General features: G+C 52.3%; 1 protein-coding gene across 5 annotated transcripts in view; it reads left to right on the forward strand.

Annotated features, from left to right (window-relative positions):
* Positions 1-21,874: 21,874 nt before the first annotated feature.
* NSD1 (nuclear receptor binding SET domain protein 1) overlaps positions 21,875-23,231 on the forward strand; it is a 170,864-nt gene continuing 169,507 nt past the window's right edge. For 3 of the 5 annotated variants that reach the window (XM_016954326.3, XM_054684820.2, XM_024356814.3), the window contains exon 1: positions 21,875-21,964. The gene's annotated coding sequence lies outside the window, so the exon portion shown is untranslated. Of the gene's footprint in view, positions 21,965-22,825; positions 23,186-23,231 lie in introns of those variants that run through there. The other 2 variants (XM_016954325.4, XM_016954331.4) reach the window with 2 other exon arrangements.

A 23,231-nucleotide genomic window follows, 5' to 3' on the forward strand; every position in this document is an offset into this window, starting at 1 on the left:
AAACACCCAGGAAAATGCTGACTGTAATGAAACGCAGAGCTCTGAAGGTCAACAGCCTGCAGCTGTGAGTGCTGACGGTGGGGACTGATCCTGGCCGGCTCCGGGAAGGGTTCCCTGAGGGAATGATGTCTGAGTTGAAGGAGGAAAGCCTTGGCCTTGTGAAGAGTGGGAGGAAATGCATTCCAGGCAGACAGAATGGTCTCTGCAAAGGTCTGGAGGCAGGCAGGTGCAGGGCGAAGGTGAGGGCATCCGATCCAGCTCTGTGAACAGAGCACACAGAGTGAGGGGGAACACGGTGCCAGATGAGGCCAAACCCAGGGGGCCTCGTAGGCTGTGGATTTATCCTAAGGCAAGTGATAAGACAGGAAAGCAAGGGGCTGGTGCAGATGGGCAGGCAGTGGAGGGGATTGTTGCAGCGCCTGGCTAGACTCAGAGCCGGGAACCGGAACAGCCCCCCAAAGTACATGTGTGGCCTCCCAAGAAGACAGAAGTAAGAGCCCCAGAGCATCCACAGAGTGACCATCCACGCTGTCTCCCACTCTCTGGTCTGGGGCCAGCAGCGCCTCTGCACAGCTACATTCTGAGGCTCCCAGCTTGGCCAAGGGGATAGAGAAAAGTGGAAGGCCAGATGCAGAATAAGAGGATTTGCTAGGCCAGGCATGGCATTTCACACCTGAAATCCCAGCATTTTGGGAGGCTGAGGCGGGAGAATGACTTGAGGCCAGGAGTTCAGGACCAGTCTGGGCAACACAGTGAGACCCTGTCTCTACAAAAAAAATAAAACAATTAGCCGAGTGCGAGAACACGTGTCTGTAGTCCCAGCTACTTGGGAGGCTGAGGTGGTAGGATCACTCTTACAGAGAGAACAGTCTCTGCTTGGAATAGTCCAAGCTCCTTAACACGCAGAGGAGGCCTTCAGGATCTGGCCCAGTAGGTTGCAGTGAGCTACGATATTGAGTCTCTGCACTCCAGCCTGGAACACAGAGCAAGCCCCTGTCTGAAATAAATAAATAAATAAATAAAAAGGAGGCCGGGCACAGTGGTTCATGCCTGTAATCCCAGCACTTTGGGAGGCTGAGGCGGGCAGATCACCTGAGGTCAGGAGTTTGAGACGAGCCTGGCCAACACAGTGAAACCCTGTCTCTACTAAAAATACAAAAATTAGCTGGGTGTGGGTGGGCTACTAGGTAGCCCAGCTACTCGGGAGGCTGAGGCAGGAGAATCGCTTGAGCCCAGGAGGTGGAGGTTGCAGTGAGCCGAGATCATGGCACTGCACTCCAGCCTGGATGACAGAGCAAGACTCCCTCTCAAAAACAAAATAAAAATAAAAATAAAAGGGGGCTGGGCGCAGTGGCTCACACCTGTAATCCCAGCACTTTGGGAGACTGAGGCGGGGGATCACAAGGTCAGGAGCTCAAGACCAGCCTGGCCAAGTTGGTGAAACCCCGTCTCTACTAAAAATACAAAAAATTAGCTGGGTGTGGTGGCGGGCGCCTGTAGTCCCAGCTACTTGGGAGACTGAGGCAGAGAATTGCTTGAACCTGGGAGGCGGAGGTTGCAGTGAGCCAAGATCACACCACTGCACTCCAGCCTGGGTGACAGAGCGAGGCTCTGTCTCAAAAAAAAACCAGAAAATAAATAAATAAATAATAATAAAAGGGGACTGGCTGATGGGGGGTGGGAGGGTGAAGGAGGTGATGGAGAACCTGGAGATGGGAAAGGACAGAAAGTTGAGTGAACAGGTGGCATCAGTGTGTTTCAGGGGCCTGAGGAGGGACCACAAGGGGGTGGACAGGGCAGATGATGATGAAAATGTCGCCAGACCAACACACTGTGCCTGACCATGAAACAAACAACAGGAAGCCAGCAGCATCCCAATTTCACTATCCTTGTGCCTTTCACCCCAACTCTTCCCAGCCCCTTCCACGTCCATCCCTTGGCCTCGTCCTCTCCTTTCCTCCTCCATCTCTTTTTTTCTCTCTGGTCTGTCTGCCCTGTGAGGGGTCTCCAGGTAGAAGGAAGAGTTGGAGGGGACATGGTGGGGTGTTGTTGCCACCTGCTGGCAGCCACAGGAAGTGCATACTCCAGCCTGGTGCATGGTGCAAGCCTGAGCTGGGGACCCCGAGTCTTCCCCTGCTGGTGGTGATCGGGTGATTCCTGAAGGACCCTGGCTGGTGGTGATCGGGTGATTCCTAGACCCTGGCTCTAGGCACTGTGTTTTTCAGAACGATGCTGATAAGCCACTCTCCACCTTACTCAAGGGCATCGCTGATGGACAAAACCATAATTGCCCCTGCTCAAACCCTTCCCCATCCTCAGGCGTTGGTCCAAGCTCCATAATACGCTTAATAGGAGACCTTCATGATCTGGCCTTGGCCTCAGGCACAGCATCTTGTTCTCATTAGTTTCAGTGCCTTCCCCAGTGCACGGGACCTTTGCACCTGCCCTCTCTTCCTAGAACAGTCTCCCCGCTTCTGGTTTTCCAAACTCCTCCTCCTCTTTCGGGGTTCCAATTCCCCACCTCCCTGGAAGAGAGCTTCCAGCACCTCCACATTAAGCAGGGAGGATGAGCATCTCAAGCCATGGGAACAGCATGCGCGAAGGCCCAAGATGCTTCAAGGGGATGGAAGAGGGCCAAAGGCCTGAGAGGGTGACGGGGTTGGCAGGACTGTGGCAACAGGTACCATGGTCCTGGGTGATGGGTTGAGTCCCTGGTGAACAGTGGAAGGTCAAGGTTTTCAGTAGCAGCAGACATGGTCAGATATGTGTTTGGAAGGGCCCACGTAAGGTTGCCAAGTGCGAAAGGCACTGACAAGGCAAAAGTGGGTTTGGGGGCAACAGGTGGGGGCTGCATAGGAGAGAGATGATGGGGGCTTGGATCCTTGAGCCCCCCACTTCCTGCTGGCTGGGTCCTGAGCTGGGGCTCCCAGTCCTGTCTCCAGTCTTTCTGGGCTAGACAGGGGCAGCCCTGCAAGGTGCCAGCCTAATTCCTCTGCCTGACCTCCCTGAGGGGACTCTAGCGTACCCTGGTGTGCTCCACACCAGCTCTGGCTGCCTCCTCTGATACCCCCACCACACATGCATACCTCTTATACCCTCGTGTTAGGCACCCACATGCTGCCTGCCTCTCTGAGCCAGCCCCTATGGCCTGTGGGAGCTGCCCTCCCATTCTACAGAGGAGGAAGCTTAGCCTCACAGCTGGGAAATAAGCTGAGAGCAGTAGGGAGGGGATTTGAACCTGGGTCTGTCTGCCCTCCCCACCATACTAGGCGGCCTAACAGTTACAGGCAGGACTCTGTCACATCCAGTGACTACATGACTTTGGGTGGACAGCTTTACCTTTCCCTGCCTCATTGTACTCTTCTGCAAAACGGGGACAATCGTAGTAATTGGCCCAGTGAGGTTTGTGAAGAGTAGGTAGAATGAATCCCCACAAGGCTCCAGCACAGCACCGGGCACACAGCAGGCACTCATCAATGGTTGCTTTTTCCATGAATACTATCTCGGGAACTGAACATGCTCACCGGGGAAATGCGCTTCATTTCAGTCCGGGAGAAAACAAAAGGATCTCCAGGAGGACCGAGAAGGGAGGATAAAGTAGGGAGAGTGGCTTGGGGAAGGTCTGGGCGAAGTCACTCTGAGTTCCAAGTGCAGAGCAGGTGCTCAGGGCGCCAGCTGTGAGGAGCCTTGAATGCCACACTGAGAAGTCAACGAAAGTTCTAGAGCCAGAGAAGGCACCACCAGTACCCTAAGCCCAGGGGTAGGCTGCTCACTCCCCCAGAGGTGACAGCACTGTAGGCAGTGGAAGAGGATGCTGGCAGCAGGGGCCCATCTCAGTCTTCATTGAACTCCATAGCCAGGCGCCTGTGGTCCCAGCTACTCGGGAGGCTGAGGCACGAGAATCGCTTGAACCCGGGAGGCGGAGGTTGCAGTGGAGCCAAGATCGCGCCACTGCACTCCAGCCTGTGCAACAGAGATAGACCTTGTCTCAAAAAACAACAACAAAAAAAAACTCCGCAGTCCAGATAACGTTTTCCTGGGCCTGAGAACCTTCCCCATGCAATTCCCCAGCTAGTCACACGGTGGCGACAGCGCACCATGAGCCCTCTGCTTCTCCCTCCCTTTCAGCCAAAGCAAAAGCCAAACACCAATGTTTTCTAGATGCCTCTAAGAGATGGAGGGAGATTTAGGGAGAGATCTAAGGAGTCTCCTTTAGTCCATTCATATCCCCTGCCTATAGGTGAAAATGATGACTCACAGAAGTCAATTCATACCCCGAAGATCACCCAACCAGGTTTTGTTATTTTGTTTTTGTTTTTGTGTGTGAGATAAGAGTCTTGCTCCGTCACCCAGGCTGGAGCACAGTGGCGCAATCTCAGATCACTGCAACCTCTGCCTCTGGGGTTCATGCAATTCTCCTGCCTCAGCTTAGTGAGTAGTAGCTGAGATTACAGGCGCGCACCACCATGCCCAGCTAACTTTTGTATTTTTAGTAGAGATGGGGTTTTGCCATCTTGGCCAGCCTGGTCTTGAACTCCTGGCCTCAAAAGATCCGCCGGCCTCGGCCTCCCAAAGTGCTGGGATTACAGGTGTGAGCCACCACGTGCGGCCTCCAACCAAGTTTTGAACCCTGGTCTGTGCGTCTCCCAGGACAGCTGCAGCAGCTGCCTGTCCTAGGCCGTCAGTCCTGGTTCAGCCTCCCGCCCCCATCACTGGGCAGTGCTGCCTTTGCTGAGCTGACAGATCAGAGGTCTGCCCTGGGAGTGGACAAGGGCAAAGACTTTCACTTTTGCTTTCTAATTCTGAAGTTTAGGTCACTTATGTAGCTTTTGCACTGTGGGTGAGGCGCTGGGATAGTTCCTATCGCTGGGGAAGAGCTTGTCTGAGGGACGACGCCTCGGTGTTCCCACAGTTTCCCTCCCCCATCCCAGCCAAGGCTCCCAAGACCGAATTCCCAGGCCCTCCTAGCTTCTAAAGAGGAAGTGAGCTAACTTTGATGGAGCACTTCCTCTGTGCCGTGTACTATGCCGGACATCCTTTCTACATGCATTCAGTACAGAGTAATGAAGTACACACTGTGTGCTTGTCACAATAGACAGCACTACAAGCTCTTGCATGCAGCAATAAAGAAATATTTATTAATGGTAACTTGTGTGCTGGGCGAGGTGGCTCACACCTGCAATCCCAGCACTTTGAGAGGCTGAGGCGGGCGGATCACATGAAGTCTGGAGTTTTGAGACCAGACTGGCAAACATGGCGAAACCCCATCTCTACTAAAAATACAAAAAGATTATCCAGGCATGGTGGCACACACCTGTAATCCCAGCTAGCTACTAGGGAGGCTGAGACAGGAGAATCGCTTGAACCTGGGAGGCGGAGGTTGCAGTGAGCCAAGATGGCGCCACTGCACTCCAGCCTGGGCGATGGAGTGACTTTCTTAAAAAAACAAACAAACAAAAAAAAAACACCTAATGTTGGCCGGACGTGGTGGCTCATACCTGTAACCCCAACACTTTGGGAGGCCAAGGCGGGCGGATCACTTGAGGTCAAGAGTTCGAGACCAGCCTGGCCAACATGGTGAAACCCCTTCTCTACTAAAAATACAAAAATTAGTGGGGTGTGGTGGCGCACATCTGTAATTCCAGCTACTAGGGGCGCTGAGGCAGGAGAATTGCTTGAACCCGGGAGGTGGAGGTTGCAGTGAGCCGAGGTCAGGTCACTGCCCTCCAGCCTGGGCGATAGATCGAGAATTTGTCTTAAAAAAAAAAAAAAAAAAAAAAAAGGCCAGGCACGGCGGCTCACGCCTGTAATCCCAACACTTTGGGAGGCCGAGGTAGGCGGATCACAAGGTCAGGAGTTCGAGACCAGCCTGGCCAACATGGTGAAACCCCGTCTCTACTTAAAAAATACAAAAATTAGCCGGGCATGGTGGCGTGCGCCTGTAATCCCAGCTACTCGGGATGCTGAGGCAGGAGAATCGCTTGAAACCGGGAGGCGCAGGTTGCAGTGAGCCGATTTCGCGCCACTGCACTCCAGCCTGAGCGACAGAGCGAGACTTCATCTGAAAAAAATATGTCTGTATATAAAGATATAGATATTTACTATAAATAAGCACACAGCTTAATACATATTTATTGAATGAATGACTTATGTTGAGCCTGAGTTATCTGTGAGATTCCCAGGTAGTGAATTTGGGGCTGTGGGACAAATCTAGGCTAGATTGAGGCCCCAGCATTGCTGGCATCTAGGGAATGCACGTGCTGAGTGGATGACGATCCCTCGTGGAAACTGGGTGAATAATAAGCAAATGGGCCTGGGATGGGGCACTGCGACACCTTTGTTTGCCAGGCAGGGAAAAGGGGAGACATGCCCATGACATGGAGGCATAGAGAAGGGTTTATGAGAATTAGGAGGGCTCAGGTAGGAGTGGGATGGCCTGGAAACCTGGTTGGTTCAAGTAGGGTAAAGAGTCAAATGCTTCTCAGAGTAAAGCAGCAAAGATGGTGAAACGTCACCGGATTGGGCTACAGCGGCACTACTGGTGATCTGAAGCCAGGGTGCAGTGGGATCAGGAGGAAGATGAGGAAGAGGGGACAGGACAGTGGAGGGAAGGAGAAGCAGAGCCTGGTTGCAGGGTAGTTGAGATTTTTCTCGGCCGTTTGTGGGCTGCCGGGAAGGAGCAAGAAGACAGGAAAGGGTTGGCGCTCCAGAGGCGAGAGAGGAGAAAGGGACACAAAAACCCATGGAAGCAATAGGGCGGGACTCAAAGCCCACGAGGAGGGCCGGCCCAGTTGTTCTCTGTCTCGTTCTCTAAGCGCTGCGGCAGGGCTGGTGGTGAATTCAGATAAACAGGCACAAAGGGCCAGTGGGGTCGCTAGCAAGATCTGGGACACGCTGAAAGTTAATAGGAATTGGCTGCCCTTTGCCGGCGCAACCCAGCGTACAAAGATGATCTTTTCTGAGGCTCCACCACCGCAGAGACCTTCGCGCGGCCCACGGCACCAGCCGCCGCTGATTGGCCCGTGGCAGCCACCTGACCGAACGGACCAATAGGAGGCGTTCTCCCAGGAATGCGGCCCGCGTGTGGCCGGGAGCGGAAGCCCGACCTGAGTGCGGCAGGGCCCAGAGGCTGTGCTGGCCACGTGCACCCGGCTGGATGCCGCGGGCGCCGAACCGGGAGTCTGGAGCCGGGTCTCCCACTACCCTGTTCCGCCGGCCGAGGGAGTTGGGGAGGCCGCCTGTCCCAGACGCCCGGACCCTGTGTCCTTCTGATAAATTCCCCCTTTTTCTCTCGCTGGCTTCTGGGGCCACGTCCTTTTTACCCCCTCTGGTCCAAAGTAGTGTGTTAGGAGATTTGGAAGCAAGCAGAACCAAGTTGAAATTACTTGCTCCGCTGGGCGCGGTGGCTCACGCCTGCAATTTCAGCACTTTGGGAGGTCTAGGCGGGCGGATTGCTTTAGCTCAGGAGTTTGAGACCAGCCTGGGCAACATGGCGAAACCGCGTCTCCACTAAAAAATACAAAAGTTAGCCGGGCGTGGTGGCGCGTGCCTTTACTTCCAGTTACCCTGGAGGCCGAGGTGAGGGGATCACTTGAGCCCGGGCCTTCTAGGGTGCAGTGAGCGGTGATGGCGCCACTGCACTCCGGCCTGAGCGACAGACTCCGTCTCAAACAAACAAACAAAAATTACCCGGGGATGGGGATGGCGGTGCGCGCCTGTGGTCCCAGCTACTCCGGTGGCCGAGGTGGGAGGATCACTTGAGCAAGAGTGGGCAGGCTGTGGTGAGCCGAGATCACGCCACAGCGCTCCAGCCTGGTCGAAAAAGTGAGGCCTTGCCTCAAAAATAAATAAATAAATAAATAAATAAATGCCGGGCATGGTGGCTCACCCCTGTAATCCCAAATAAATGCCGGGCCGGGTGGCTCATGCCTATAATCCCAGCACTGTGGGAGTCCAAGGCGGGCAGATTGCTTGAGCTCAGGAGTTTGAGGCCAGCCTGGGCAACATGGCAAAACCCGTCTCTACCAAAAAATACAAAAATTAGCAGAGCGTGGTGGCGTGCGCCTGTGGTCCCAGATACTCGGGAGGCTGAGGCGGGAGGATCGCTTGAGCCCAGAAGGCAGAGATAGCAGTGAGCTGAGATCACACCACTGCACTCCAGCCTGGGTGACAGGGCAAGACCCTGTTTCAAAAAAAAAAAAAGAAAGAAAAATTACTTGCTTACCATGTGACCTAGGACAAGTGTTTAACTTCACTGAACCTCAGATACCTCTTCTGGAAAATGGGACTACTAATACCTACTTCAGTATCTTTGTGAAGATTGTAAAGTCTCATACCTGGCACACTGTGAGCTCCCAAAACACGCTGGTAACAGTTTTTATGATTGTGGATAGTCCTACCTTAGAGGGACTCACAATCTCATCACACACGGCCTTGTACTAAGGCTTTTTCTTCCTACTGCCCCTTACTAGAATGTACACTGCTTGTTAACAAGAGTGTAACCATATGACTTTTTAGTCTTCCAATCCCACAGTCCCTTCACTTGGTCTAACAAGGGGAAATTTAAGCTATACAGGAACAGTAGTAGGACAGGACATGAAACCATGGGATTTACATCAGGAAAGACACCAGCAATAAGGTGGGAATGTTTATAACACAACAGGGAGGTACTGAAACACATCTTGCTGGAAGGCTGCCATGCACCAACTTTGTGTGAACCTCGCTAAAATAGTAATCGTGATTACAATCATTGGAGGACTTGCCAGGTGCCAGATACTGTTCTAAACTTACATATTACCTCTCAACAATCCCACTTTAGGCTGGGCATGGTGGTTCCTGCAATCCCAGCACTTTGGGAGGCCGAGGCGGGTGAATCACCAGCCTGGCCAACATGGCTAAACGCCGTCTCTACTAAAAATACAAAAATTAGCTAGGCATGGTGGTGCACATCTGTAATCCTAGCTACTCAGGAGACTGAGGCAGGAGAATCCTTTGAACCTGGGAGGTGGAGGTTGCGGTGAGATTGTGCCACTGCCCTCCAGCCTGAGCAACAGAGTGAGACTCCATCTCAATAAAAGAAAAAGAAGAAGAAGAAAAAAAAGAAAATCCCACTTTACAGAGCGATCACAGAGGCACAGAGAAGTTCTTGGTAACTTACCCAAGGTCACTATTAAGTGGCAGAGCTGGGGGTTCAAATCAGGCCTTGTGGGCCAGCGTCTGTGCTCATAACTTCACAGTGTGCTGCCTCTCCAACACCAGCTCAGGCAATGGGCACTCTAAAGACCCACCACAGCCAGGCACGGTGGCTCCGCCTGTAATCCCAACACTTTAGGAGACCGAGGCAGGCGGATCACAAGGTCAGGAAATCGAGACCATCCTGGCCAACATGGTGAAACCCCATCTCTACTAAAAAATACAAAAATTAGCTGGGCATGGTGGCAGCTGCCTGTAATCCCAGCCACTTGGGAGGCTAAGGCAGGAGAATCACTTGAACCCAGGAGGCAGAGGTTGCAGTGAGCCAAGACCGAGCCATTGCACTCCAGCCTAGGCAACAGGAGGGAGACTCCATCTTAAAAAAAAAAAATAGACCAGGCACGGTGGCTCACGCCTGTAATCCCAGCACTTTGGGAGGCTGAGGCAGGCAGATCACCTGAGGTCAGCAGTTCAAGACCAGCCTGGCCAACATGGTGGAACCCCTTCCCTACTACAAATACAAAAACTAGCCAGGCGTGGCTGGGCATGGTGGCTTACATCTATCATCCTAACAGTCTGGGAGGCCCAGAGTGTCAGGTGGGTGGATTGCCTGAGTTCAGGAGTTCAAGATCAGCCTGGGCAACATGGTGAAATCCTGTCTCTACTAAAATACAAAAAAATTAGTCGGACATGGTGATGTGTGCCTGTAATCCCAGCTACTCAGGAGGCTGAGGCAGGAGAATTGCTTGAACCCAGGAGGCGGAGGTTGCAGTGAGCTGAGATCATGCCACTGCACCCCAGCCTGGGCGACAGAGCGAGACCCCCAAACAAAAAAACATAAGGTTGGGGACGTTCTAGATTATAAGATACTTAAGAGATACAAGGACTGGCCGGGCATGGTGGCTCAATACCAGCACTTTGGGAGGCCAAGGAGGGGTGGATCACTTGAGGTCAGGAGTTCAAGACCAGCCTGGCCAACATGGCAAAACCCCGTCTCTACTAAAAATACAAAAGTTAGCCAGGCATGGTGGTGTGCGCCTGTAATCCCAGCTACTCAGGAGGCTGAGGCAAGAGAATCGCTTGAACTCGGGAGGTGGAGGTTGCAGTTGGCCCAGATTGTGCCACTGCACTCCAGTTTGGGCAACAAGAGCAAAACTCCATCTCAAAAAAAAAAAAAAAAAAACGAGATACAAGGACCAGTGTATGATCCATCTACCAAAGACATTTTAGGGAAATTTGAATATGGAAAAGGCATTAGACTGAAGCAAATTATTGTTAGGTGGTATTGTGGTTATGTAGAAAACTGTTCTCCTTTTTGGAGAAGTTTACTAAGTGTTGTAGGTGAGAAGTATCAGGATTTCTGCAACTCAATTTGAAATGGCTTCGAAAAAAGTCTACCAAGCAAATATGCAAAATGTTAACGCATATTGATTCCAGGTCTTTTTTGTTTTCTCTTTTTTTTTTTTTTTTTGAGATGGAGTATCGCTCTTGTTGCCCAGGCTGGAGTGCAATGGCGCAATCTCGGCTTACGGCAACCTCAGCCTTCAGGGTTCAAGCAATTCTCCTGCCTCAGTCTCCCGAGTAGCTGGGATTACAGGCATGCGCCACCACGCCCAGCTAATTTTGTATTTTTAGTAGAGACGGGATTTCTCTATGTTGGTCAGGCTGGTCGCGAACTCCCAACCTCAGATGATCCGCCCACTTAGGCCTCCCAAAGTGCTGGGATTACAGGTGTGAGCCACTGCGCCCAGCCATTATTTTTCTTTTTTACTTTTCTGTTTTTGTCTTTTTTTTTTTTTTTTTAAGACAAAGTCTTGATCTATTGCCCAGGCTGGAGGGCAGTGACCTGATCTCGGCTCACTGCAACCTCCACCTCCCCGGGTTCAAGCAGTTCTCCTGCCTCAGCCTCCCAAGTAGGTGGGATTACAGGTGCATGCCACCACACCTGGCTAATTTTTGTTTTTTCATTTGTTTTTTGGGATGGAGTTTTGCTCTGTCGCCCAGGCTGGAATGCAGTGGTACAATCTCGGCTCACTGCAACCTCCACCTCCCGGGTTGAAGCCATCCTCCTGCCTCAGCCTCCCCAGGAGTTCAAATTACAGGCACAGACCACCGCACCCAGCTAATTTCTGTATTTTTAGTACAGACAAGATTTCACCATGTTGGCCAGGCTGGTCTTGAACTCCCGACCTCAGGTTATCCTCCTGCCTTGGCCTACCAAAGTGCTGGGATTACAGGCGTTAGCCACCAAGCTTGGCTAGTTTTTGTATTTTTATTAGAGATGGGGATTCGTCATGTTGGCCAGGCTAGTCTCGAATTCCTGGCCTTAGGCAATCCACCCACTTGGGCCTCCCAAAATGTTGGGATTACAGGCGTGAGCCACCATGCCTGGCCTTTTCTGTATGTGTTTAAGGTATCGCCAGGCGTGGTGGGAGGCCAAGGTGGGTGGATCACTTGAGGTCAGGAGTTCGAGAGCAGCCTGGCCAACATGGTGAATCTCCACTTCTGCTAAAAATACAAAAATTAGCCGGGTGTGGTGGCACACACCTGTAATCCCAGCTACTCGGGAGGCTGAGACATGAGAATCGCTTGAACCTGGGAGGCGGAGGTTGCAGTGAGCCGAGGTTGCGCCACTGCACTCCAGCCTGAGTGACAGAGTGAGACTCTGTCTCAAAAAAAAAAAGTACATCTGTAAAAAAAAACTGAACAGGCCAGGCGCGGTGGCTCACGCCTGTAATCCCAGCACTTTGGGAGGCCGAGGTGGGCGGATCACAAGGTCAAGAGATCAAGACCATCCTGGCCAACATGCTGAAACTCCGTCTCTACTAAAAATACAAAAATTAGCTGGGCGTGGTGGTGAAGGCCTGTAATCCCAGCTGCTTGGGAGGCTGAGGCAAGAGAATCACTTGAACCTGGGAGGTGGAGGTTACAGTGAGACAAGATAGCACCACTGCACTCCAGCCTGGTAGCAGAGCGAGACTCTGTCTCAAAAAAAAAAAAAAAAAAAAAAAACTGAACAGTTGAACAATTAGTGGGGCGTGGTGGCACACGCCTGTAATCCCACCTACTTCAGAGGCTGAGGCAGGAGGATCGCTTGAACCTGGGAGGCAGAGATTGCAGTGAGCTGAGGTCACGCCATTGCACTCCAGCCTGGGCACTAGAAACTCTGTTTCAAAAAAGGAAAAACTGAAAAACTGAACATATTTCCTACCTTTGCCCCAGCTCCATTTTTCATCTGGTACCCCTCCTCCCCAGAACCTGCCTTGACCCCGCCTCTGGTACCACCCCCAACTGCAGCCCATGGTTGGGCCTAACCAGTGGGCACCCTCCACCTGTGACTGGAGTGATCTGGGCTGGAGCCTCAAGGTTATTCAGTCGTCCTCAGCTTCCTTGAGCCTACCGCCCCTCCCTTCTACCTCAGGTAATGATCTCACTTCTCACCTCTCCAAGAAAACAGAGGCACTGGCTGGGACTTCCTTCAATTTCCTTCCTTCCCACATAAAACACAGCTGAGGCCCCAGTTTGCCTTTCCCTCCAGTGTCAGAGGTTGAGGCATTCATCCTCTGGTCCATGGCCCATGCCTTCACCTGTGACCCCACCCACACACCCCGCACCTTCTTTGCCTCAGTCGTCTCTTGGTCTTGTACCTTCAACCTTCCCCTCTCAATTGGCCTCTTCCCAACAGGACTGTACTCATTCAATAATTTGTTCATTCAATTCACAAATATTTATTGAGCATCTACTCTGCACCATGTCTTGCTCTACGCATTGGGAACAGACCAGTGAAGGAGTCCTCACCTCTTGGTGTTTCCATTATAGACAACCAGAAAGACACGAGTATGAATAATAACAAGAACAAAAATCAAGCAATCAAGGCTGTGTAGTATTGGCATAAAGATGGGTCTGTAGATCAATGGAGTAGGAGTGAGAATCCAAAAATAAACCTGTGCTTTTGTGGTCATGAGTGCCAAGACCATTCAAATGGAGAAAGAATAGTCCTTTCAACAAATGGTGTTAGTACAAGTGGATATCCACATGCAAAAGAATGAAGTTGAACCCCTCCCTCACACCATAAATTAATTCAAAATGGATCAAAGTCTTAAATATAAGGACTAAAATTGTAAAACTCTTGGCAAAACACATAAGGGTAAATCTTCATGATTAAGTTTTGGTCAGTAGTTTCTTAGATATGATACCAAAAGCACAAGCAACAAAGAAAAAATAGGTGGCTCACACCTATAGTGCTAGCAATTTGGGAGGCCAAGGCAGGTGGATTGCTTGAGCCCAGGAGTTTGAGATCAGCCTGGGGAACATGGTGAAACCTTGCCTCTACAAAAAAATATAAAACTTAGCCAGGCATGGTGGCACACATCTGTAATTCAAATACTAGGGAGGATGAGGTGGAGGGGATCACTTGAGCCTTGGAGATCAGGGATACAGTGACCCCAGATCGTGTCACTGCACTCCAGCCTGGGTGACAGAACAAAGTGAGAGCCTATCTTAAAAAAAAGAAAAAAAAAAAGTAAAGAAAAACCAAGAAAACTAGACCTGATCAGAATTTAAAATTTTTGTGTTTAAAATGAGACTGTCAAGAAAATGAAAAGACAACCCACAGAATGGGATAAAATATTTGTAAATTTCATATCTGATAAAGGACATATCCAGAATACATGAAGAATTCTGACAACTCAACAATAAAGACGGCCGGGTGCAGTGGCTCACACCTGTAGTCCCAGCACTGTGGGAGGCTGAGGCAGGTGGATCACATGATGAGGTCAGGAGTTCGAGACCAACCTGGCCAACATGGTGAAACCCCGCCTCTGCTAAAAATACAAAAATTAGCCGGGCATGATGAGCACCTGTAATCCCAGCTGCTCAGGAGGCTGAGGCAGGAGAAGGTGCAGTGAGCCGAGATCATGATACTGCACTCCAGCCTGAGTGACAGAGCGAGACTCTGAAACAAAACAAAACAGAACAATAAAGACAAATTACCCAATTTTTTAAAAATGGGCAAAGGATCTAAATAGATATTTCTCCAAAGAAGATTATAAATGGCCAATAAGTACAAAATACAAAAATTAGCCGGGAGTGGTGGCGTGTGCCTGTAGTCCCAGCTACTCAGGAAGCTGAGGTGGGAGGATCATCTGAGCCTGGGAGACGGAAGTTGCAGTGAGCCAAGATCGCGCCACTGCACGTCAGCTTGGGTGACAGAGTGAGACCCTGTCTCAAAAAAAACACCAAAAACCAAAACCACTGGATTGTACTCTTTGTGAATTTTATGGTATGATAATTATATCTCAACACAAAGAAAATAAAGAAATAAATAGGAAAGACATCAGGTAATTTCAGAGAGTGGTAATAGATCTAAGGCAATTCAACAGGAAGATGTGCTAGAGTGACTTGGGACCTGATAGGAGCTCCTAGAGCCAGGGGAGGGGCCAAAGAATACCTGTTTGAGGAGGGACTCCAGCTGATTGACAGGAGGAGTCATGGGGTGGCAGAGGGAACAGCAAACCCAGGCCCTGTGATAGAGAGGCCAACTATATAGGACCTCTGGAAAAAGCCCTGTCCCGCTATCCCCCACTCACAGCTGCTCTCTTTGTTCTACAAAGCCCTGTTTTCCAATCTCGGTTTTTGCTTAAAGTTTTTGCCTGAGAGATATGAAGATTTTCCAGATTGTTCTGAGTATGGCTGGAGTTAGAAGAACAAGTTCCCAGGCTGCACCTTCCATTTGTCCTCGGTGGGCCTGAGAAATCACATCTCTTCGGTCTTCTTTCTCCCAGTTTCTCACTAAGAAGGGAAAAGCCACATCTCACCCAAGTGAATCTCCTTCGGAGTCGGCGGGGGTGGGGGGCGGGTGCCTCAGAGACTGGGTGCTGGGGAGCCTGCAGAGTTTCCCAGGCCTTACCCAACAAACTCGGGCTACGCTCTGATCTTGTCTGTCTGTTCTAGAATTAGAATCCAGCAGGGGATGGCTGTCACAGGGATGCATACTAACACTGGAACACTGGTTTACTTCTTTCTTTTTTTTTTTTTTTCCGAGACGGAGTTTCGCTCCTGTTACCCGGGCTGGAGTGCAATCATGTGATCTCAGCTCACTGCAACCTCTGCCTCCTGGGTTCAAGCAATTCTTCTGCCTTACCCTTCCAAGTAGCTGGGATTACAGGTGCCCGCCACCATGCTGGGCTAATTTTTTGTATTTTTAGTAGAGATAGGGTTTCACCATGTTGGCCAGGCTGGTCTTGAACTCCTGACCTCAGGTAATCCACCCACCTCAGCCTCTCAAAGTGCTGGGATTACAGGCGTGAGCCACCACATCCAGCCTAACACTGGTTTTCATGAGAAACGAAGTCAGATCTTTTCTGACTGAAAGTCAATCTGAGTTGGCTGAAGGCCTTTTTTTTTTTTTTTTTTGACGCAAAGTCTCGCTCTGTTGCCCAGGCTGGAGTGCAGTGGTGTGATCCTGGCTCACTGCAACCTCAGACTCCCGGGTTCAAGCAATTTTCATGCCTTAGCGTCCCAAGTAGCTGGGATTACAAGTGTGCACCACTATGGCTGGCTAATTTTTGTATTTTTAGTGGAGATAGGGTTTCACCATGTTGGTCAGGCTGGTCTCAAACTCCTGACCTTTTGTGATCCACCCACCTAGGCCTCCTAAAGTGCTGGGATTACAGGTGTGAGCCACTGCACCCAGCCTGGCTGAGGGATTTGATGATGGGGTCTGCCTTTGCCATTTCAGACACATTTTCTATAAATCAAACTAGCTGAATCTACAGCTCTGGAGGGTGTTCTTTTTTTTTTTTTTTGAGACAGAATCTCGCTCTGTCACCCAGGCTGGAGTGCACTGATGTGATCTTGGGTCACTGCAACCTCTGCCTCCCGGCTTCAAGAGATTCTCCTACCTAAGCCTGCCGAGTAGCTGGGATTACAGGCGTGCACCACCACGCTCAGCTAATTTTTGTAGTTTTAGTAGAGAGGGGGTTTCGCCATATTGGCCAGGCTGGTTTCAAACTCCTGACCTCAAGTGATCTGCCCACCTCGGCCTCCCAAAGTGCTGGGATTACAGGCGTGAGCCACCAGACCTGGCCTCTGGGTATTTTTTTTTTTTTTTTTTTTTTTTGAGACAGAGCCTTACTATGTCACCCAGGCTGGAGTGCAGTGGCGCGATCTCAGCTCACTGCAACCTCCGCCTCCCGGGTTCAAGCGATTCTTCTGTCTCAGCCTCCCGAGTAGCTGGGATTACAGGTGTGTGCCACCACACCCGGCTAATTTTTGTATTTTTAGTAGAGACAGGGTTTCACCGTGTTAGCCGGGATGGTCTTGATCTCCTGACCTTGTGATCTGCCCGCCTTGGCCTCCCAAAGTGCTGGGATTACAGGCGTGAGCCACCGCGCCCGGCCAACGCCCAGCTAATTTTTTGTAGAGACGAGGTTTCGTTGCCCAGTCTGGTCTTCAACTCCTGCCCTCCAGTGATCCACCCACCTCGGCATCCCAAAGTGCTGGGATTATAGGCTTCAGCCACCACGCCCAGCCCTTTTAGTATTTATTGAGCAACTACTGGGTACAAACTCTTTGTCATTCCTCTACTAGCAAGAGCAGTGATTTCATGAGCTGCTTTTCAGCCTTTGTTTTCATCTGTAAAATAGGATATCTTCTCTTTGAGGGGCAACAAGGGGTAGGTGTGGGTGGGTGAGCTATAAACCCTAATCCTCACCCAGGAGGAGGTGCAGCCACCTTTCTGGCCACTGGCTGGAGACCTCCCCCTTTCCCCATACTCCTCCTTCCACTCCCTGATCCAAGCACTGCCAGAACCCAGCATTCTCTCACTTTCTCTTCCTCTGTTTTGAATCAGTAGGTTCAGAAGTGCTTGGCTTGATATGAAGCTGGGGGTGCATCCAACAAAATCAGATGCCTAGAGAAGGAGCAGGATTGGGGTGGGAGAGAGAAGACAGATAATTGGGTTGAGGAACCTGGGGGCATCCTGAAGGAGGTGCCCAGTGGGCAGTTGCTTTGTGCTGGGCCCAGGGCCAGGTTATACGTACTTTGAATATTTTATCTTCATAGCTATCCCATTTGTGAGGCTCAAAGAGCGAAAATGACATTCCTGGTAAATGGCCCAGCTGCAGTTTGAATTTGTATCCATCTGACTCCAGGTCACGTAAGCTCTTTTTGTTTTTGAGACGGAGTCTCGCCCTGTAGCCCAGGCTAGAGTGCAATGGCGGGATCTCAGCTTACTGCAACCTCCACCTGCCAGGTTCAAGCGATTCTCCTGCCTCAGCCTCCCTTGTAGCTGGGATTACAGGCACGTGCCACCACGCCCAGCTAATCTTTTGTATCTTTAGTAGAGACGGGGTTTCACCATGTTGGCCAGGCTGGTCTCGAACCCCTGACCTTGTGATCCGCCCTCCTCGGCCTCCCAAAGTGCTGGGATTACAGGCATGAGCCACTGAGCCTGGTCATAAGGTCTCTTATACTTTTATTTATTTATTTATTGGAGCCAGAGTCTCACTCTGTCACCCAGGCTGAAGTGCAATGGCATGAACATGGCTCACTGCAGCCTCCACATCCTGGGCTCAAGCGATCCTCCCACCTCAGCCTGCCAAGTAGCTGGGACTATGGGTGCGAATCATACACCACCACACCAGGATAATTTGTTTGTTTGTTTGTTTTTTTAAATGGAGTTTCGCCTTGTGGACCAGGGTGGAGTGAAATGGCGCGATCTCAGCTCACTGCAACCTCAGCCTCTTGGGTTCAAGCGATTCTCCTGCCTCAGCCCCGCGAATAGCTGGGATTACAGGTGTGTGCCACCACATCCGGCTAATTTTGTATTTTTAGTAGAGACGGGGTTTCACCATGTTGGTCAGGCTGGTCTCAAACTCCTGACCTCATGTGACCCACCTGCCTTGGCCTCCCAAAGTGCTGGGATTACAGATGTGAGCCACAGCGCCTGGCCTACTTTTTGTATTTTTTGTAGAGACAAGGTTTAGCCATATTGCCCAGGCTGGTCTTGAACTCCTGGGCTCAAGCGATCCGTCTGCCTCAGCCTTCCAAAGTGCTGGGACTAAAGGCGTGCACCACTGTACCTGGCCTCTTATGCTTTGTAAAGCATTGTCTGGCACCAAAGGCTGTTTGTTCCTCAAACATCTTGAATCCTTTTTGGGAGGATCTGAGTTTTGTACAACTCCTTTGGTCCGTTATTGAAACCACAATTCTGTCTGATGGAGACACAGGCTTGGAGAGGAGAGGAGGGGATAGATCAGGCATCATGAAATGTTTCTGGAGCACTCACTCTGAGCTTCACAGTCGGGGCCTGTTCACTGGAGGTCAGAGAGTATATGTCCTTAGTCTTGTTGGAAGTGACTGTCCAACTGGATGAGATCAGATTTAGAAGCCATTAGTTACTACCAGGACTCAGGGGAAAATGGCTGCCTGTAGGGGTGGGAAGACTACCAGGAGGGGGAGTCTTCTAAACAGGATGAATGGAGTCTGCCCAGGGGAAAAGGCACAGTGACTGGCATGAGCACAGGCTGGACAGGATGTGGCTTGTCCTGGCACTGGGCAGTTGGGGGAAGTGAGAGCAGGAGGGCAGGGATTAGTGGCCACCATACCAAGCTTCAGAAGGAGGTTTAAGAAGAAGAAAACTTAAAGGTGGATGCTTGAGTCCTTCGGGCTGGGGCTGGGCGTACAGGCTCAGGTTAGCGACAGGACCTGGTATTTGGGGCAGGAAGGAGACTGCTGGAGGGCTGCCTGGTCTCAGATGTGGTCAGGCCTTCCTTGATCTTAAGTTGAAAACTGATTCAATTTTGGGGAAATCCGTGGGTGGGGAGAGGAAGGAAACAGCTCCTAGACCCATCAGAAGGCATGGTCCTGGTGTTCACCAGCTATGTTCAGGATTAATTACCAAAGGCCTCCATACCTCTCCCAAGACCTAACTGTTTAGTCAGAAGGCAGATGCTGTTCCTGTTCAGTGGGAACAAGGAGCTGGAACTAGGATGGGAGTTTGTCTCTGGGCAAGTCATGCTTCCTTTCTAGAAGATGGGGATAACAATAATACCCATCTCAGAGGAGTAATTGAGTATCCTGCAGGGTAGCTGGAACAGAGGAGGATAAGCTACAACTGTTATTGTAACAACGGGCAGAGCCCTTGCTGGAGTTGTGTTTCTAGGGGAGGAACCAGTGTCTTCTGGACACAGAAGAGTGAGCTTTCTACTGCTCAGATGCCATCACGTCATTATCCTCCTCCCTCACCTTCCATGGCTGCTTACTGCCTTCCAGATAAAGCTTCAACTCTTTAACTTAACCAACCAAGCCCTGAAGGGTGAGGCTCTGTGTCTGCCCCATCCTTGGTTGAGCCTCTTTCTGCACTCATTACCTCTGCCCCGGCACATACACTAGACATGCTTGTTGTGGTCAGTTCCTCTGAAGCCTGGTGTTTCTCTGGGCTCTGCTGGAATCTCTGCCTCTTCCCCTTCTTGCCTGGCTATTCCTGAATATCCTCCAGGACTCTCTCTGGATGTTGCTTCCTCAAGGATACCCCTGAGTTAGTTTCAAGGGCATTCTCAGCTTCTCCAGCACCCTTGGCTTCTCTCTCAGTACTCAGTTCTCTGCCTTGTTATTACCTGTCTGCTTTTTCCACAAGGCTATGACGGGAAGCCCCAAAATATTTATGGAATTAATGAATGAAAAGGGGTGGTTCTAAGACAAAAGAGGTCACTGTACATTGGCCAAATGTCCCAACAGGTATCTATTATATCTCACCAGGGTAGGAATTATCAGTAACCAAGATTTACAGATGAGGAAACTCAGCCCAAGGTAGAGTCCCTCTGCCTGTCATTCAAATTTCTGGGCACCTGTGTGTAAGCACCATGCTGGGCTTTTCACAGGCAGTATGTGTAGGGTGGACAGGCTGAGAGCAAGCACGTGAGGCCCATCATACCAGGTGAGAGTTAAGGTGCTGACACCTTGCATGAGGGCTTAGTCTCTTGGGCCTCAATTCTTCGTAGGGCTGGTGAAGGGTCATAGGAACGACTGTATGTGAAGTGCCCAGGACAGTGTCCAGTACACTAGTACAGACCCAGCAAGTGTTTACCGATTCTTATCTCAGTCCTAAGGATGGGAGTCACAGGCCCAGAAAAGGTCCCTGGATTGAGACAACCAGCCAGAGGAGAGCTGAGTGTACATCCCAGGCCCCCACCCTACAGGGACACAGTCCTCTCCCTTCTGCCCCCACTCAAGGAGTCAGTGTCCTTGTGAGAATCTATGGCGCTGTGGATCTTCTCAACCTAGTGCTGGCACACATGAGATGCTTGGCCAGGGCCTGCCAGATGGGGAGGCTGGAGATGGGTCGGCTGTGATTGAGACCTCTGTGGCCAAGTTTTACTCTAAGAGGCAGGTAAGGCCCTCAGGGGTTATCCCAGAGAAGTCTGAGAGGTTTTCCCTGGGGTCCTGGTCTTCTCCCCCAGACCTGTCAGCAAGCAGTTCATCCCCAGCTGCCAATCTCCTTTTGGCCCTCAGTCTTCCAGAGGAGCTGGGAGGTGGGAGAGAGGGGTTCTGCAGGGCAGTGTTGTTCAGAGGTGAGCTTTGGAAGAAACTGTTGTCTCAACCCTATTTTCACACCTTAGCACCTTTATTTAACTGTCTTTTCCCGAGGCCAGGATCTCATCTTTTGTTTCCCCAGCACTCAGCACACTGCCTGGAATGCAGGAAATGGTTGCTGAATGAAGCGATGAATTACATTTCAGCACTCATCAAGTGCTCAGCCTGTAACTAAGTCTGAGTGCAGGCTGCTAACACTTAGACCTGTACCTTACAGAAGCTTCGCAGCCAGTGCTGTGCATTGGAAGTTGCAGATGGGGAAACTGAGGCTCAGGACTGTTAAGTGACTAGTTCAAGGCAGGTCTCAGGCCCTCAGGATGGTTAGTGGCAAAGTAAAGGACTGGGAGGAACATTGATGAATTGGGGCAATTGGCAGAGGAGTAATTGTCAGTCAAAATGATTGGCTCAAATTATTAGGTGTGAAAAAGGAACCAGTCAGAGCTTGCCTGTTGAGTCGAATTGCCCAGATGGGATTAGCAGGGTGAGTGACCCTAGCAGAACAAAGAGCTGGCCCTTGTAGGTATAGACTCGACTTTTCTCTGGTTGGTCCCAGCACATAGACAACTACCAACCTGACTTTGCACCTGAGAATCTTCAGGGTACCTCAGACTCTTCAACAGAAGGAGCCTCCCTGAGGTCACAGCCCTCTCATCAGTCCCGTTCCAGTGGGCACTTTCCCTCTAACAAAGCCCACTTGCTGTCTTGGCAGGGTCTGCATCCGGCACTTGCAGACATGTGCTAAGGGCCTGTTGACTTGGGAGCCTCCATCACTGGACTGTGGGCCTTGGAGAGCAAAAGGGTAAGAGCATCTCGAGCTCCACGCCTGCTGGGCCAGTCGCTGGGTGAAGGCAGGGGAAGGATGGAGTTTAGCTGGCCAGCACTAATGTCACACAGGGCAACGCCAAAAATGGCCTTTCTCCCAGGTGGGCTCAAAGTTAACAGAAGGCAGTGAGTAAACAGTCCACTGGGGCAATAACTATGCACATTTACTAAGCCATGGGAAGAATAGTAGTCACGTGGCCCTCGAGGGCGGTGCCCTCAGCTTGAGATGGAGTTAACTCCAAATCTAATCACAGAAGGCTTTCTGGAGGAGGCGGAATTTTTATGGCGGCGGGATCCGGCTTTCTCTGAACAGCGAGAAGGCGCTTAGCGCCCTAGGGACCAGGTAACTCGTGAGGTGAGCTTCTTGGTGGGGATCAAGCCCAGGGGGCGACGGAGTCCGGGCTGGGGGAAGGGCCCGAGGGGCTGGAGTCGCAAGTTCAGGCCCAGCTTGGGCTCCCTGTCCCGCCCTTCCGCTGTCTTGGGGGATTGGACGCCACGCGGTCGTGCTAGAGTCGGTGCTGCGGGCCCGGTGCAGGATGCAGGCCGTGAGGCCCCAGGCCGAGGGCTGCGCCAGCGGGCTTGTCCCGGCCAGCCGGGCGGTCCCGTGTCCCGGCGCAGCTCCGCTGGGGTCCAGATGCCCGGCCCTCAGGGGCGAGGCGCGCACTCCCCGGGGAACCGGGCTGCGGAGCAGGCGGCCCGCTCTGGGCGGCGGTGGCACGAGAGGGCCATCTGCCTGGGTGCCGAGAACTGCAGCGTCCGCGGTGCGAGGCGCGGCCCGTCCCGTCCCGGCCCCCAGCCCGGCGCGCACGCACATACCCACGCCGGCCGGCGCCCGCTGCCCGAGCCCCCGTGCCAGGCCCAGACCTTGACTAGGCGCGGGAGGCGGTGCAGGGACTAGAGGACCCCCTCCCCCGGCGTTCCCCTCGCCCCGCCCGAGGCTGCGAGGACCCTTGGGCTCGGGGGTGGTGAGGGAGCTTCGTCCCGGCTGGGCCCGGGCTGGGGACTCGGCCTCCCTGGGCGGGGGCCGCACGGCTGCAGGCCGAGGTGCGGACGCGCTGTCAGGCTGCTGCCCGGCTCGGTGCCGGGGGTGGGCTCAGCGCTGGGGTCGCCTGGCTTCGTTCCCCCGCGGAGGCCACGGCCGGGCGAGCAGTGCCCGGGCGGGTAACCCGACCCGGCTCCCCAGAGCCGCTCACCCCGCACGGCCCGGCAAGGGGAGGGAGAGGGATGGGGGGAGGGGGAAGGGAAGGGGTGGTGGGTGAGGGGCTGTGGGCACCGCAGGGCCGAGTCCCCGGCCCGTCTGCGCTGCTGTAGGGCGGCTGCCCGCGGCACCCGGGACGATCCAGCCTCTGCCTCGCGGGCGTCGAGCCTGAGACAGGAGGGAGCCCTGGGGCTGCACAGGCTTGGCTCAGGGAGGCAGACCCGAGCTGCTGCCTCCATTTTGTTTCCTGCTCAGCTTGGTCTGTGGTGGTGGTGGTGGTGGTGGTGTGGGTTTGGGGTGCGGCCGGGTAGGGGGGTTCACCTGCGGCCGCGTCTGCTCGGGGCCTGAGGCCTCGAAGACCCCAGCCCAAGCCCCCAGGTGAGCCCTGCGGCAGGAGGGGGGTTGCCTTGGCCTCGGGCCGAAC

The sequence above is a fragment of the Pan troglodytes genome, chromosome 4 (genome assembly GCF_028858775.2).
Source record: "Pan troglodytes isolate AG18354 chromosome 4, NHGRI_mPanTro3-v2.0_pri, whole genome shotgun sequence".
Taxonomy (NCBI): Eukaryota; Metazoa; Chordata; class Mammalia; order Primates; family Hominidae; genus Pan; species Pan troglodytes.